This window comes from Eubalaena glacialis, chromosome 12 (assembly GCF_028564815.1).
Source record: "Eubalaena glacialis isolate mEubGla1 chromosome 12, mEubGla1.1.hap2.+ XY, whole genome shotgun sequence".
Lineage (NCBI taxonomy): Eukaryota > Metazoa > Chordata > Mammalia > Artiodactyla > Balaenidae > Eubalaena > Eubalaena glacialis.
This window is the reverse complement of record NC_083727.1, coordinates 98,875,541-98,887,753: the sequence shown is the minus strand read 5'-3', so window position 1 is coordinate 98,887,753 and position 12,213 is coordinate 98,875,541. Positions and strand designations below refer to the sequence as shown.

Genomic DNA, 12,213 nt, shown 5'->3' with positions numbered 1-12,213 from the left:
AAAATTCAATCTTGAGTTTTTACAGCATCAACTTGATTTGTAAAGTCCCTAGTTACTGAGGTCAACTGAGTCCAAAAACTTGAAGTCAGAATAGTTCTTGAACTCAGTTACTATTTTCATAATCGCATGCATCTTGTGGACATAATTACACAGTAATTATTCAACAATTAAAATTCAACTCAGCTACAATTTAGTCTCAGTTCACAAGAATTACTGTCCTAGAATAGAATCCATTAGAACTACTGAGTACTCTTCATGAGGAAAGAATTGCTTCTCACCCTGATTTCACTCTGCATTTTTCCTTCCATCTAGTTGTTCACTTAAAGTTGTGTGAATTACAGTCTCACAGTCCTATTCAATACTGACAGCACTTCATGAAGATGCACTTTATATTAACTTTTTTATTAAAGTGATAAAAGAACGGGGTTTTTTTTTTAAGCCGAATATACTATTTTAAAAGGCTTATATAACCATCAGAGGGCCCTGCCCTCCCGTCTCCCCCGTGCCCAGCTGCCCTCTGGACCCACTGCCCAGCATCATCCCAGGCTCCCTTCACCCTCCCTCCTGGGTACACACCGGAGTCCTTTCACGTCCACCTTCATACCTAGTGATAGACAATGAGCGCGCACACACACACACACTGAATTCCAGGATGAAAGTCATTTTTCTTCAGGATTTTAAAGGTGTAACCATTAGCATCCAGGACTGTTCTGCCTTTCAGATGCCCCATCCCTTTATCTCCTCCTTCTTCTCCCCTCTGAACTGCAAGCGTCAAGGATCTAAACTTCCTCAAGGACACATTCGGTGTGCGGTGCTTGGATTCACTGAGCTGCGCACCCTGAGAGCACGGTGACTCTGTAGGCACGAGGCACGTAAAGCTGACAAGCGTTCTGATTTTATTTCTTTAAAACGCCTTCCCGTTTTTTGTCCGCATCCTGCCAGCTCTGTAATTGGATGCTGCCCCTCTCTGAGTTTGCTCGCACCCTCCTCGTTTCTATCCTGCATTCCTTTACCTCCTTATTCCACCTGCTTGGAAATGTCCCCACTCGACTTTCTAATCCTCCTGTTGAAATTTCCACTTCTACAATCACATTTCTAATTCCCCTCCACTGTTTCTGTTTCCTTCTTGTTGTTGTTTTTTTCTATTGTTTCTGCTCTTTCTCTTTCATGAAAAGGCCTTCCTCAACACATTTGTTTTCCATTCACACTTACAAGGCACGTAAAAGCTGACCAGGAGTTCTGTAGAGCGAGACCATCACTTGGCAGGCAGTCTTCATTCTCAAGTACCCGGGCAGCACTCAGCCTTTCTGTGGGCGTGTTCCCACTGGTCGTATCTGTTCATCTTACTCTGGTAAAGGGCCATTTTCCAGAGAACAAGGCCTCTGGTCTCTGGCAAAACAGTTACGGAACCGGGGGCCTCACCTCTTCACACACAGCCTTTCAGTCAAGCCCCCCGGTTTTCTGCCAAGTCTTCACCCTCACCTTCTGTACTAACTGAAACCCCCAAACCCGAAGCCTTGCAGGGAGCCTTCAGTTCGATCTGATCTGCTCGTGTTGGTTTTCTTCTCTGCAAGAACTTAGAATATAGATTCCTCTAGTTAACTAAGTCAGATAATATTCCTTTATCCCAATTTGCTGAAATTCCTCATGTGCTACTACCTTCTTCTAATCTCTTTGCCACAGACTTCTACCTTTTTTTTTATTCCTGTGCTATCATTTTAATGAAATCTCAGGAGAGAAAGAAGAGATAAATGTATGCAAACAAGAAATTCATGTTTAACAAACAAAAAATATTTTTATAGAATAACTCACTGCTAATTATTTTCATCATTGCAATTGGGAATGTTTAATAAAGCCTATTAAATCTGACAATTTCACAACAGCTGAAATTTTAATCATTGTTTTTTAAAAAGCCCCAATACTTTATTAACACAATTATTCATTATTTAAGAGTTTTTTTAACTTAATTTTTTAAAGTTTGCCATTAAATGCATTTCAGGTAAGTGAACTGTGGTCTTGCTGACTTGTATTCTCACTGTCATTATAAAACTGGGAATGTGTTCCCTAAGGGGAAAGAGGCTTAATTCCAGGGTAGAGTAAAATCATACAGTATCTTTTCAATTTTAAAATCATGAAAAGAAAATAAGTTTCACAGAAATGTTAACAGAAATACTCAAATGTATACAATAAATGAAAAAGCACAATAAAGGAAAAATATAAGTACCCAAAGCTAGCAGAACTCCCGCCCATCATTCTTCACTTACTGTACCCACCACATGGTACCAATCCCATAAAAGTCCTACAACTTTTGCATTTTTGCTTTATTTCAGTATTCTCAAATGCTACATGCTAAGATTCAACAGCTGGATAAAACAGATGTAGAAAGATTCAGGAAGTTTCAGAGAAGCTCTACCACTCTGAATAAGCTTGAGAGAAAACACTGTAGTTATTTTTTGGCATGACAAAAATACACGTTTGGGATCTTAATTTCTCTGGCACAAATTCTCCTTTTTTAACTCTGTAAAAATAATTATACAGTCCAACCTATCTTCTAGAGAATAATCTACTCTTACCTTGTTAACAAGATACTGATAGCCCATATCATCATCCAAGGTACCCCATTAATAGCAATAGAGCAAAATCATTTAAAACATGCTAGATTGGATCAAGCCATGAAATAGATTCATCTTAACCCAAAGCTAAAAACTAAGAACCAAATAACCATAGTGACTGGTGGACCAACTCTTCAGCAGAATATCAGAACTTAACTGTTTCTAAAATATGAACAATCAATGACCTGTGTTACTGTGTTAATTTTCAAATACAAAAACAAAGACAGAGAAAAGTTAAGTGACTCATCCATAGCCACGTAACAGAGAGCACTGCACAAGGCTCCTCTGTGTCCATCCATTTGCTTCCCATTAAACTGTGCCAACCCTTCAACTTTCTTTCAATAATCTACTTCTATCAGAGCCCACTGATAGAAATATTATGCCACAAGAAAAGTCTGCAATTTAATATATATTACTTAATAATCAATTTTTTGTTCCCTAAAAAGGATTCAAGTATGCACTTCAATATAGATTGCTGAAAGCCATTTAGAAATAGCAGGTAGTGTGGCTCAAGAGAAATCTTTTTAAATATTCAACCCAAATGCTTCTACTTCACAAGTATTCAAGCAGATCCTTATAAAAGATCAAGGTGAAAAATATTTTTTTTCATTCTTACATCAGCTGAAAAATCAGTCTCCTTGATGAAGTACTTCTACTAATGGAATAAAATCAAGAGGAAAAGATTTTAACAGAATCTTTGTGTTATTACTTAAGTGCCCAAAATTTTTTTACCACCTAGTATAGCACATCCTGTTACATTTTAAACATATACCATTACAATTTAAAATTTTTTCAGAGACTTAATCAGGTTTCACAGCAATTACAATTTTATCCCACCGTTAACAGGATCATAAACACTATACATATTAAGTTCATTAATTCTTCTAAATATGAAATCTTACCTAGAAAAATTCACAGTTGAGCCACAGATCAAAATAAGAAATTCAACAGGACTCCAAAAATTTTCTAACTACACCAATTATTTTTTAAAATTAAAAATCTGGTTATTATGCTACTGTAGGGAAAAAATAAATCTAGTAATTAAAAATGTCATGATGGCTGCATAATTACATCTGTACTTTATTTATAATTTACTTATAACAAAAAAATTCCAGAAACTTACACATCAATGATAAACTCCTATAAAAATTAACGTGAACAAGTCTCCAATCTAATAATCCAAAAAATGAAAATGAAAATGAGATACCATTCTTGCCTGCAGAATTAGAAAAAAAGTTTATTGTAATAACCAACGCTAAAGAAGTTATGGTGGAACTTACATCTTCAAGCACTGTTGTGAAAAATATAAACTGGTGTTACAGTTTTGAAAAGCAACATGGCTATATGCATATATTAAGAGTCTTAAGAATGTTTAGACTTTTCTTATTTCTAGCCATCTATACTTAAAATAATCAGAAGCTTAGCTATAGAGAAATTCTCTGAAGTGGTACTTAAAAAAAAATAGAGGAAAAAAAGACAAGGGAGAGAAAAAGAAAACAGAAAAAGAAAAATCTTAGAAATAAGCTAAATGTTTAATAAAGGGCAATTAACTAAATTATAGTACTGTGTAATTCAGCATTTGAGGAGTCAAAACCACAGGTTTGAATACCCAATAACAGCTACTCTGAAAAACCATGACATAGTGATTTATAAGGGGGTGATACCTACCAACACTGTTATTGTGAGGATTAAACGAAATACCACATATCTCCACAATTATAATATGTACCTTTTTCACGTGCTAACATGTTTAGAACTAAGATGCATTTAGCAATCAATGGTGTGTCATGACTTAATTGGCAGTGTTATTTTTTCTCTTTCAGAAGTACATAAAATAATTGTGCGCCTTAGAATTGATGGTTATTAGGATAGAATTTAGATTCAGTGAAATCTGGCAATGGACTGCAGAGCCTGGCACAAATTTGAAAGGCATAGCACACAGGGAGACTGGCGACCTGAACCAGTCATCTGGCTAGCAAGTGAGCCTGCAGACATTCCTGCATCTTCCCTCAGCTCACCAGCTGTACCTCGCATAACATACAGATGAACTCTCGTTATTGTTTTCAGTTAAAGTATACACTGCATATGAAGGACTATCACATTACCTTAATTGTTTTCATTTGTTTAATAGCATGGCAAATGCTTATTTCTTTGGGGAACTACTTTCTCTCATCTCCTTCCTCCAGCCATTTTCAACCCAAGTACTCCAGGCTGAGCCAATCCCCAAGCCTTTGCTCAAATGGCTTCCTCTGACAAAATCATTCCAGAACCAAAGCTCTGGCATCACCTTTCTCTGAAGCTTCTCCTGCCTCAGCCCCATCTCCTCCCACCACTCTTTCTCATCCTTGGTCCCACTTCATCCCGCATGCAACTTTCCAAATAGAGCATGAGAAAATGTTACTGCTAGTGTTTACTTAAGCTCTTCCCCCTAAACTGAAGTAACTGACGATGGGGGAGTTTGATTGTGTATCCTCAAGCCCTCAAGCCAAGGACAGAATAAACCTTCTATAAATGTTGCATACACAGAGGAGTTTAGAGTGCACCATACATAACTTGCAGAACTAACTGTACCCTGGATACTCCAGAAATATTTAAATTGGCATCAGAAGCAAATTTTTAGTCCTACATGTTTATGCGACAAAACATGAACATAGTTCAACTTTTCTTATATACTTTACCCAATATTTTCTCAAAAGAAAATAGTCAAGGAATTAAACTGACGCATATTTTATACAGCCATCCCGCAAAGAATTCCACAATTCATCCTGAGGGTATAGTAACCTTGATAATAAAATTTACAAACATAGATACAAAAATCCTAACAAATATCAGCAAACCAAATCTAGTAATAAGTAAAAAGTACAATATATCACAACCATATTTGGTTTATTCCAAGAATGCAACTTTGTTTTAACATTTTAAAAATCAATCTATGAAAAGATACTCAAAATTATAATGGATGGCAAAGAAGCACAGGAAATAATGTTCAACACTGTAATCATCAGAGAAAGCACCTTAAAACCCCAATAAGATACTACTACACATCCACTAGAAAGGCTAAAATTTTAAAAACTGACACTACCAAATGTTAGCAAGGATGCAGAACAATTGACACTCTCATATATTGTTTACCATACTATCTGAAATCCTACTATCCTAGGAATTTACCCAAAAGAGATATCCACACAAAAAATTATATCCAAATATTTACAGCAGCTTTTTTGTTTTGTAACTGCCCCAAATGGGAAACAATTACAACTTCCATCAACAGATGAGCACATAAACAAAAATCCATATAATGGAAAACTACTCAGCAGTAAATAGGACTGAGGTGCTGATAGACACAGCAACATGAACTATGCTAAGTGAAAGACACAAGACACCAGGAATGTATAGTGTAAGATTCCACTTACATGAAATGCCAGAACAGGCAAAACTAATCTAAAATAACAGAAAGCATATTGGGGAGGGGGTCAGGAGCTGAGAAGGGGCAATGGGACTGACAAAAAAGGGGAATGAAGGACCTTTGGCGGGAAACGGAACTATTCTAAATCTCAAACTGTACTCCTAAAAAAGTGAATGTTATTGTATGTATGTATGTATATACTATTATTGTATGTTATTGTATGTATATACTATACCTCCATAAACTTGAATTTTTTAAAAAAATCAATTATTAGGATTCATTAACACTAAAACATTCAGTAAAATTCAACAGCCAGTTGTCATTTTTTTAAAAAAGATTCTCAGAAAACTCAGAAAAAAAGGTAAATTCCTTAATTTGATCTAACAATCTTTGAAAAAAGAAAAATGATACTTACGGGTTAAGCACAGAAAGCTTCTCCTTTAAAAACAGACACTATGTAAGGAAACCTGCTACCACCACTTCTGTTCAACATTTCAGCTGAGGTGTTAGTGGGTTCAGTAAGGCAAGGAAAAGCAAAAGATAGCAGGATTGGAAAGGAAGCAATAAAACTCTTATTTACAGACCTGACTGTATACAAAGAAAATATTTTTCAAATCTACAGATAAATTACAATAAGTGAGTTTAGTAAACGTGTGGAATATAAGATCAATGTACTGAATGAATTACATTTTTATATACTGTAATAGTTTAAAAATAAAAATTTTTTAAAGATATCATTTACAATAGCACCAAACAATATCAAATACCTAAGAATAAATCTAATTTAAAAATATATGCATCTCCCCAAAGATACTTAATTACAAAGCAGAAAACAGTAACTTTACATGTAAAGTGGCAGACACCACCTTAACCAAATGATCAAAGTTCTGCTCAGTACATCATACCCCTTCTGTGGTACTTCTGCCGAAAATGTACATACAGCTTAAATCTCACCATGAGGAAACATTAGGCAAACTGAGAACCTTTATACAAAATAACTATCTTGACTTATTCAAAAATTTCAAGGTCATGAAACAAAGAAAGATGAGAAACTGTCACAGGTGACAGGAGACTAAAGCAGCTTGACAACCAAACATAATGCATGATCTGGGATTTACTTTTGCTATGCATGAGCTCTGATTATGATCTGCAAATTTTAAATAACATTTGGTTATTAGGAAACACACACTGGAGTGTTTAGGGGTAAAGGAACAGGTATAAGTCTGTAAGCATGATGAGGGCAATAAGGAAAATGTGGTAATGTGTTCATGTAGGGAATCTCGGTAGAGGGTATGCAGGAGTTTTTGTAGAGTACTGTTCTTAAAACTTTTCTGAAAGTCTGAGATTAGAGCAAAGTTAAAGTTAAAAAAAAAAACATATAAGTAAGACTACTACATAGAAAACTCTAAAATATCATTATGAGAAATTAACAAAGACCTAAATAAATTAAGCAACCCACTATGATCCTAGATGAGAAGACTCAATACAGTAGATGTCAGTTCTCTTCAAAGTGACCTGTAGGTTCAATGCATCCGAATTAAAATTCCAACAGATCTTTTTTTTTAGAACTCTACAAGCTGAGGGACTTCCCTGGTGGCGCAGTGGTTAAGAATCCATCTGCCAATGCAGGAGACACGGGTTCGAGCCCTGGTCGGGGAAGATCCCACATGCCGCAGAGCAACTAAGCCCGTGTGCCACAAACTGAGCCTGTGCTCTAGAGCCCGCGAGCCACAACTACTGAGCCCGCGTGCCACAACTACTGAAGCCCACGCGCCTAGACCCTGTGCTCCGCAACAAGAGAAGCCACCACAATGAGAAGCCCACGCACCACAACGAAGAGTAGCCCCCGCTCGCTGCAACTAGAGAAAGCCCGCGCACAGGAACGAAGACCCAATGCAGCTAAACATTATTTATTTATTTATTTATTTATTTATTTATTTATTTATTTATTTATTTATTTATTTATTTATTTTAAAAAACTCTACAAGCTGATTCTAGAATTTATACAGAAATGTGAAGGCCAAGAACAGCCAAGATATCCTCAAAGAAGAACTAGATGGAAAGGTAAGATTTACTATAAAGCTACAATGAGACAGTGTGATAATGGTACATGAACAGACAAACTGACCAATGGAGCACAACAAAGACTCATACACATATGAGGTATAATGAATACTTGCTTAACAACAAAAGTAGCAATACAGAGTAATAGTAGCAATGCAGGGGAAAGATTAACTTTTCAATAAATGCTACTAGAAAAACTGGAATCCATTTGGGAGAAAATGAAATTTGAGACTTACATCATACACAAAAATTATACACAGGTGAATTATAAATCTACATGTGCAATGCAAACAATAAAGCTTCTGGAAGTTTATACAGGAGATTATCTTCATGACCCCAGAACAGGGAAGAACTTTAAATAGGGGGAAAAATTAACCACAAAGAAAAAGATGCATAAATCTGACAAATTAAGAATTTGTGATCTTAATTACTATACTATACTATTTTCCCCCAAAGATGGCACTTTAGCAGAACTTCCAGTATTTCTTATGGCTGTATATGTTGCTATGACTTTCTTCTTCAATATGAGAAAGGTTTCAAATGATTAACTTGGAAAAACCACATGGTTGGCCCTGAAAAAAATAGTCATTGGGTAAACTACTAGATAAATAAATGAAAATTTACATTTACTTAATGAAAAATGTTATACATACGACAAACGCATATTTGGAGAACAGAAGTATGCACTGAGTACTCACACGTAATGAATTACAAAGGGACTCCTACATAGTTACACTTGTGCCTCTTCTACCAGTTCCAAGGATTAGCAAATTAAACAGCAAGTGGCTTTCACTTTTTCTATAATGGTTTCAAACCACAGAAGCACTCCTCCATCTCAAGCAGGCTGGTACTTTATTCCTCTGCTCTATCTTCTTCTTTTTCTTTGCCTCCTTAAAGAACAAACTTCTCTTTCACTCTTCTCTGTTCCTTACTGCCACACCCTGTGGTCTGTCGGTTTTCCCCAGCCTGATTTTATTACACTCCTAATTCTGGCTTTCAACTTCACCTACATTCTCTGTGCCCAACACTAGTTATTTCAAACCTCCCTCCCAACCCTTCAAATAAAGTCGCCCCTTCAGGATCTCTTAATCCATCCGTACAAAAGGTCCTTCCACCACGGTCCTACTGAAGGCAAACTGTGATGAACAAGAACCATATTCTAACTTCTCCTGCCCAGCCCGTCACCTTACGGCAGAAATCTGACTCCGCCCTTAAACACAGCCTGCCTTTTTGCTCTCCCCCACTTAGAAGATTCACAAATGTAAGTAAAGTTCATATAACTGTGCTCCAATGGAGCAAACCAAAATCTAGATGATTTCTCTCTCAAAACTGCTAGCGAACACTAAATGATAATAAAAATGACCACAGATGGGTGGATCCTAGACATTGGTAGAGGAGCCTTGCTGTTGTCGTCAAAATAATTGATTTATTGACCTCTTGACATAGCCCAAAGCCTCTTCTGATTACGGCATGTGCCAGTACTACTGAGGCAAAGAGGATGGCTACAATGGCAATAGCAAAAGAGATACCAAATGCCATCTCAGAGGCAGAAACTACCCCCTCTGTAAAATCTTTCATTATTAAAACAAAGACCTAGGCAGAACACTCTATGACATAAATCATAGCACGATCCCTTTTGACCCACCTCCTAGAGAAATGGAAATAAAAACAAAAATAAACAAATGGGACCTAATGAAACTTAAAAGCTTTTGCACAGCGAAGGAAACCATAAACAAGACGAAAAGACAACCCTAAGAATGGGAGAAAATATTTGCAAATGAAGCAACTGACAAAGGATTAATCTCCAAAATCTACAAGCAGCTCATGCAGCTCAATATCAAAAAAACAAACAACCCAATCCAAAAATGGGCAGAAGACCTAAATAGACATTTCTCCAAAGAGGATAATACAGACGGCCAACAAACACATGAAAAGTTGCTCAACATCATTAATCATTAGAGAAATGCAAATCAAAACTACAATGAGGTATCACCTCACCCCAGTCAGAATGGCCATCATCAAAAAATCTAGAAACAATAAATGCTGGAGAGGGTGTGGAGAAAAGGGAACCCTCTTGCACTGTTGGTGGGAATGTAAATTGATACAGCCACTATGGAGAACAGTATGGAGGTTCCTTAAAAAGCTAAAAATAGAACTACCATATGACCCAGCAATCCCATTACTGGGCATATACCTTGAGAAAACCGTAATTCAAAAAGTCATGTACCACAATGTTCATTGCAGCACTATTTACAAGAGCCAGGACATGGAAGCGACCTAGGTGTCCATCGACAGATGAATGGATAAAGAAGATGTGGCACATATATACAATGGATTATTACTCCACCATAAAAAGAAACGAAATTGAGTTATTTGTAGTGAGGTGGATGGACCTAGAGTCGGTCATACAGAGTGAAGTAAGTCAGAAAGAGAAAAACAAATACCGTATGCTAACACATATATATGGAATCTAAAAAAAAAAAAAAAAAAAGGTTCTGAGGGAACTAGGAGCAGGACAGGAATAAAGACACAGATGTAGAGAGTGGACTTGAGGACACGGGGAGGGGGAAGGGTAAGGTGGGACGAGGTGAGAGAGTGGCATGCACATATATACACTACCAAACGTAAAATAGATACCTAGTGGGAAGCAGATGCATAGCACAGGGAGATCAGCTTGGTGCTTTGCGACCACCTAGAGGGGTGGGATAGGGAGGGTGGGAGGGAGACGCAAGAGGGAGGGGTTGATTCACTTTGTTATACAGCAAAAACTAACACAACATTGTAAAGCAATTATACTCCAATAAAGATGTTAAAGAAAAAAAAAACAAAGAGCTCCACCAAAATACAGGAAGAGACAGAGGGAGGAGTGCTGAAAGCCCCGTTTACCGAGGCTATTTAGATGTCCTAATTTCACAGGTGGGGTTACCGGTTCAGGGCACCCAATCATGTAATCCATGAAGTATCTCTCATCTGAAATCAAAACAAGACCTTATGACAATGGGCAAAACTAAAGCGTTGGGAGAAAACTAGAGGCACTTTGAGGAAAGAGAGACTAAAAAGCCCTCGGAAGATATCAAAGACACTGTGGCTCGTCCTTTTGTGAAAAGCTAAATTTCCAGCACGTACACTTCAGGAGAGTTTCATGAAGACAGCCAGAACCCCTGGTCAGACAAATAGAGAATCTGTTTTCAGCTTAAGAGATAGTTAGCACAGAAATAATAGATATAGGGCAAGGAAACAAGGACAGATGGAAAACAGGCTGAAAAGGGAAAAAGGAAAGAAGAGAAAGGAAACATGAATCTAGGGATGGGGTATCAGAGCAAGGATGAAAGGTAACAACCAGGGCAACACGCTGGTTAGGAAAACAGCAACTCAGCACGCCAGACCCAATGAACGGCAGGCAAGGGGACATTAGAGATTTATAATCATCACCATATATAAATGATAAATCACAAGTCATCTTTCCACTTTTCTTTTTAACCAGCTATAGAGAAAAGATCAACAACAAGATTTTGTGCAAGAAGCAGCAGTAAGATACCATCATCTTGAACATAAGGGTAAGGAAGAGACAGAAACCAAAATAAAACCACAGCATAAAGCTATTTTAAACTGATACGAATTAAGGTAATTAATGAATATTAATTGTATTTCAACCTGTCTCTAACTTCCAGCAAAATGCCCAGCACAAACTCAGCTCTCAAGGCAAAGGAAATGTGCTTATGAAAATTCCCTTAAAGCCGGAGAACTGTGAAACCCACTGCGAAGTGATCTCCATCATCCGCCCTGCACTTTGTAAGGCTCGCCTCCCTTTAATACTTGGAGTAAGGTTACTCAGAATAATTAGTCTCGCTCTGAACTCCAGCACAGCTGCTCATCTGTTCCTCTTTGGTTTCGGTGACGTCCCCACCCTCCCAAGCCTTTGTCTTATCTTATCTCGAAGAGAAACAGTTTCTCCAAGCCACACGAGAAGAAGCACATGCAGACCTGCAAACCTGGGAAGCTGACTTATCGCCCAGCACAGTTCGATGTGTCGACTCCATTCTGGAGACGAAGGCGCCCGGGTGGTCTCCCTCTCACCAGCCGGACCGGGTCAATTTCTCGCCGGGCAGCTTCTGCACGTCGCACATATTC

General features: G+C 37.6%; 1 protein-coding gene across 7 annotated transcripts in view; it reads right to left on the bottom strand.

The window, feature by feature from the left end:
• The window catches only part of MYO6 (myosin VI), a 136,060-nt gene that overhangs the window by 102,736 nt on the left and 21,111 nt on the right, over positions 1–12,213 (bottom strand). The gene's annotated exons all lie outside the window — the stretch shown is intronic.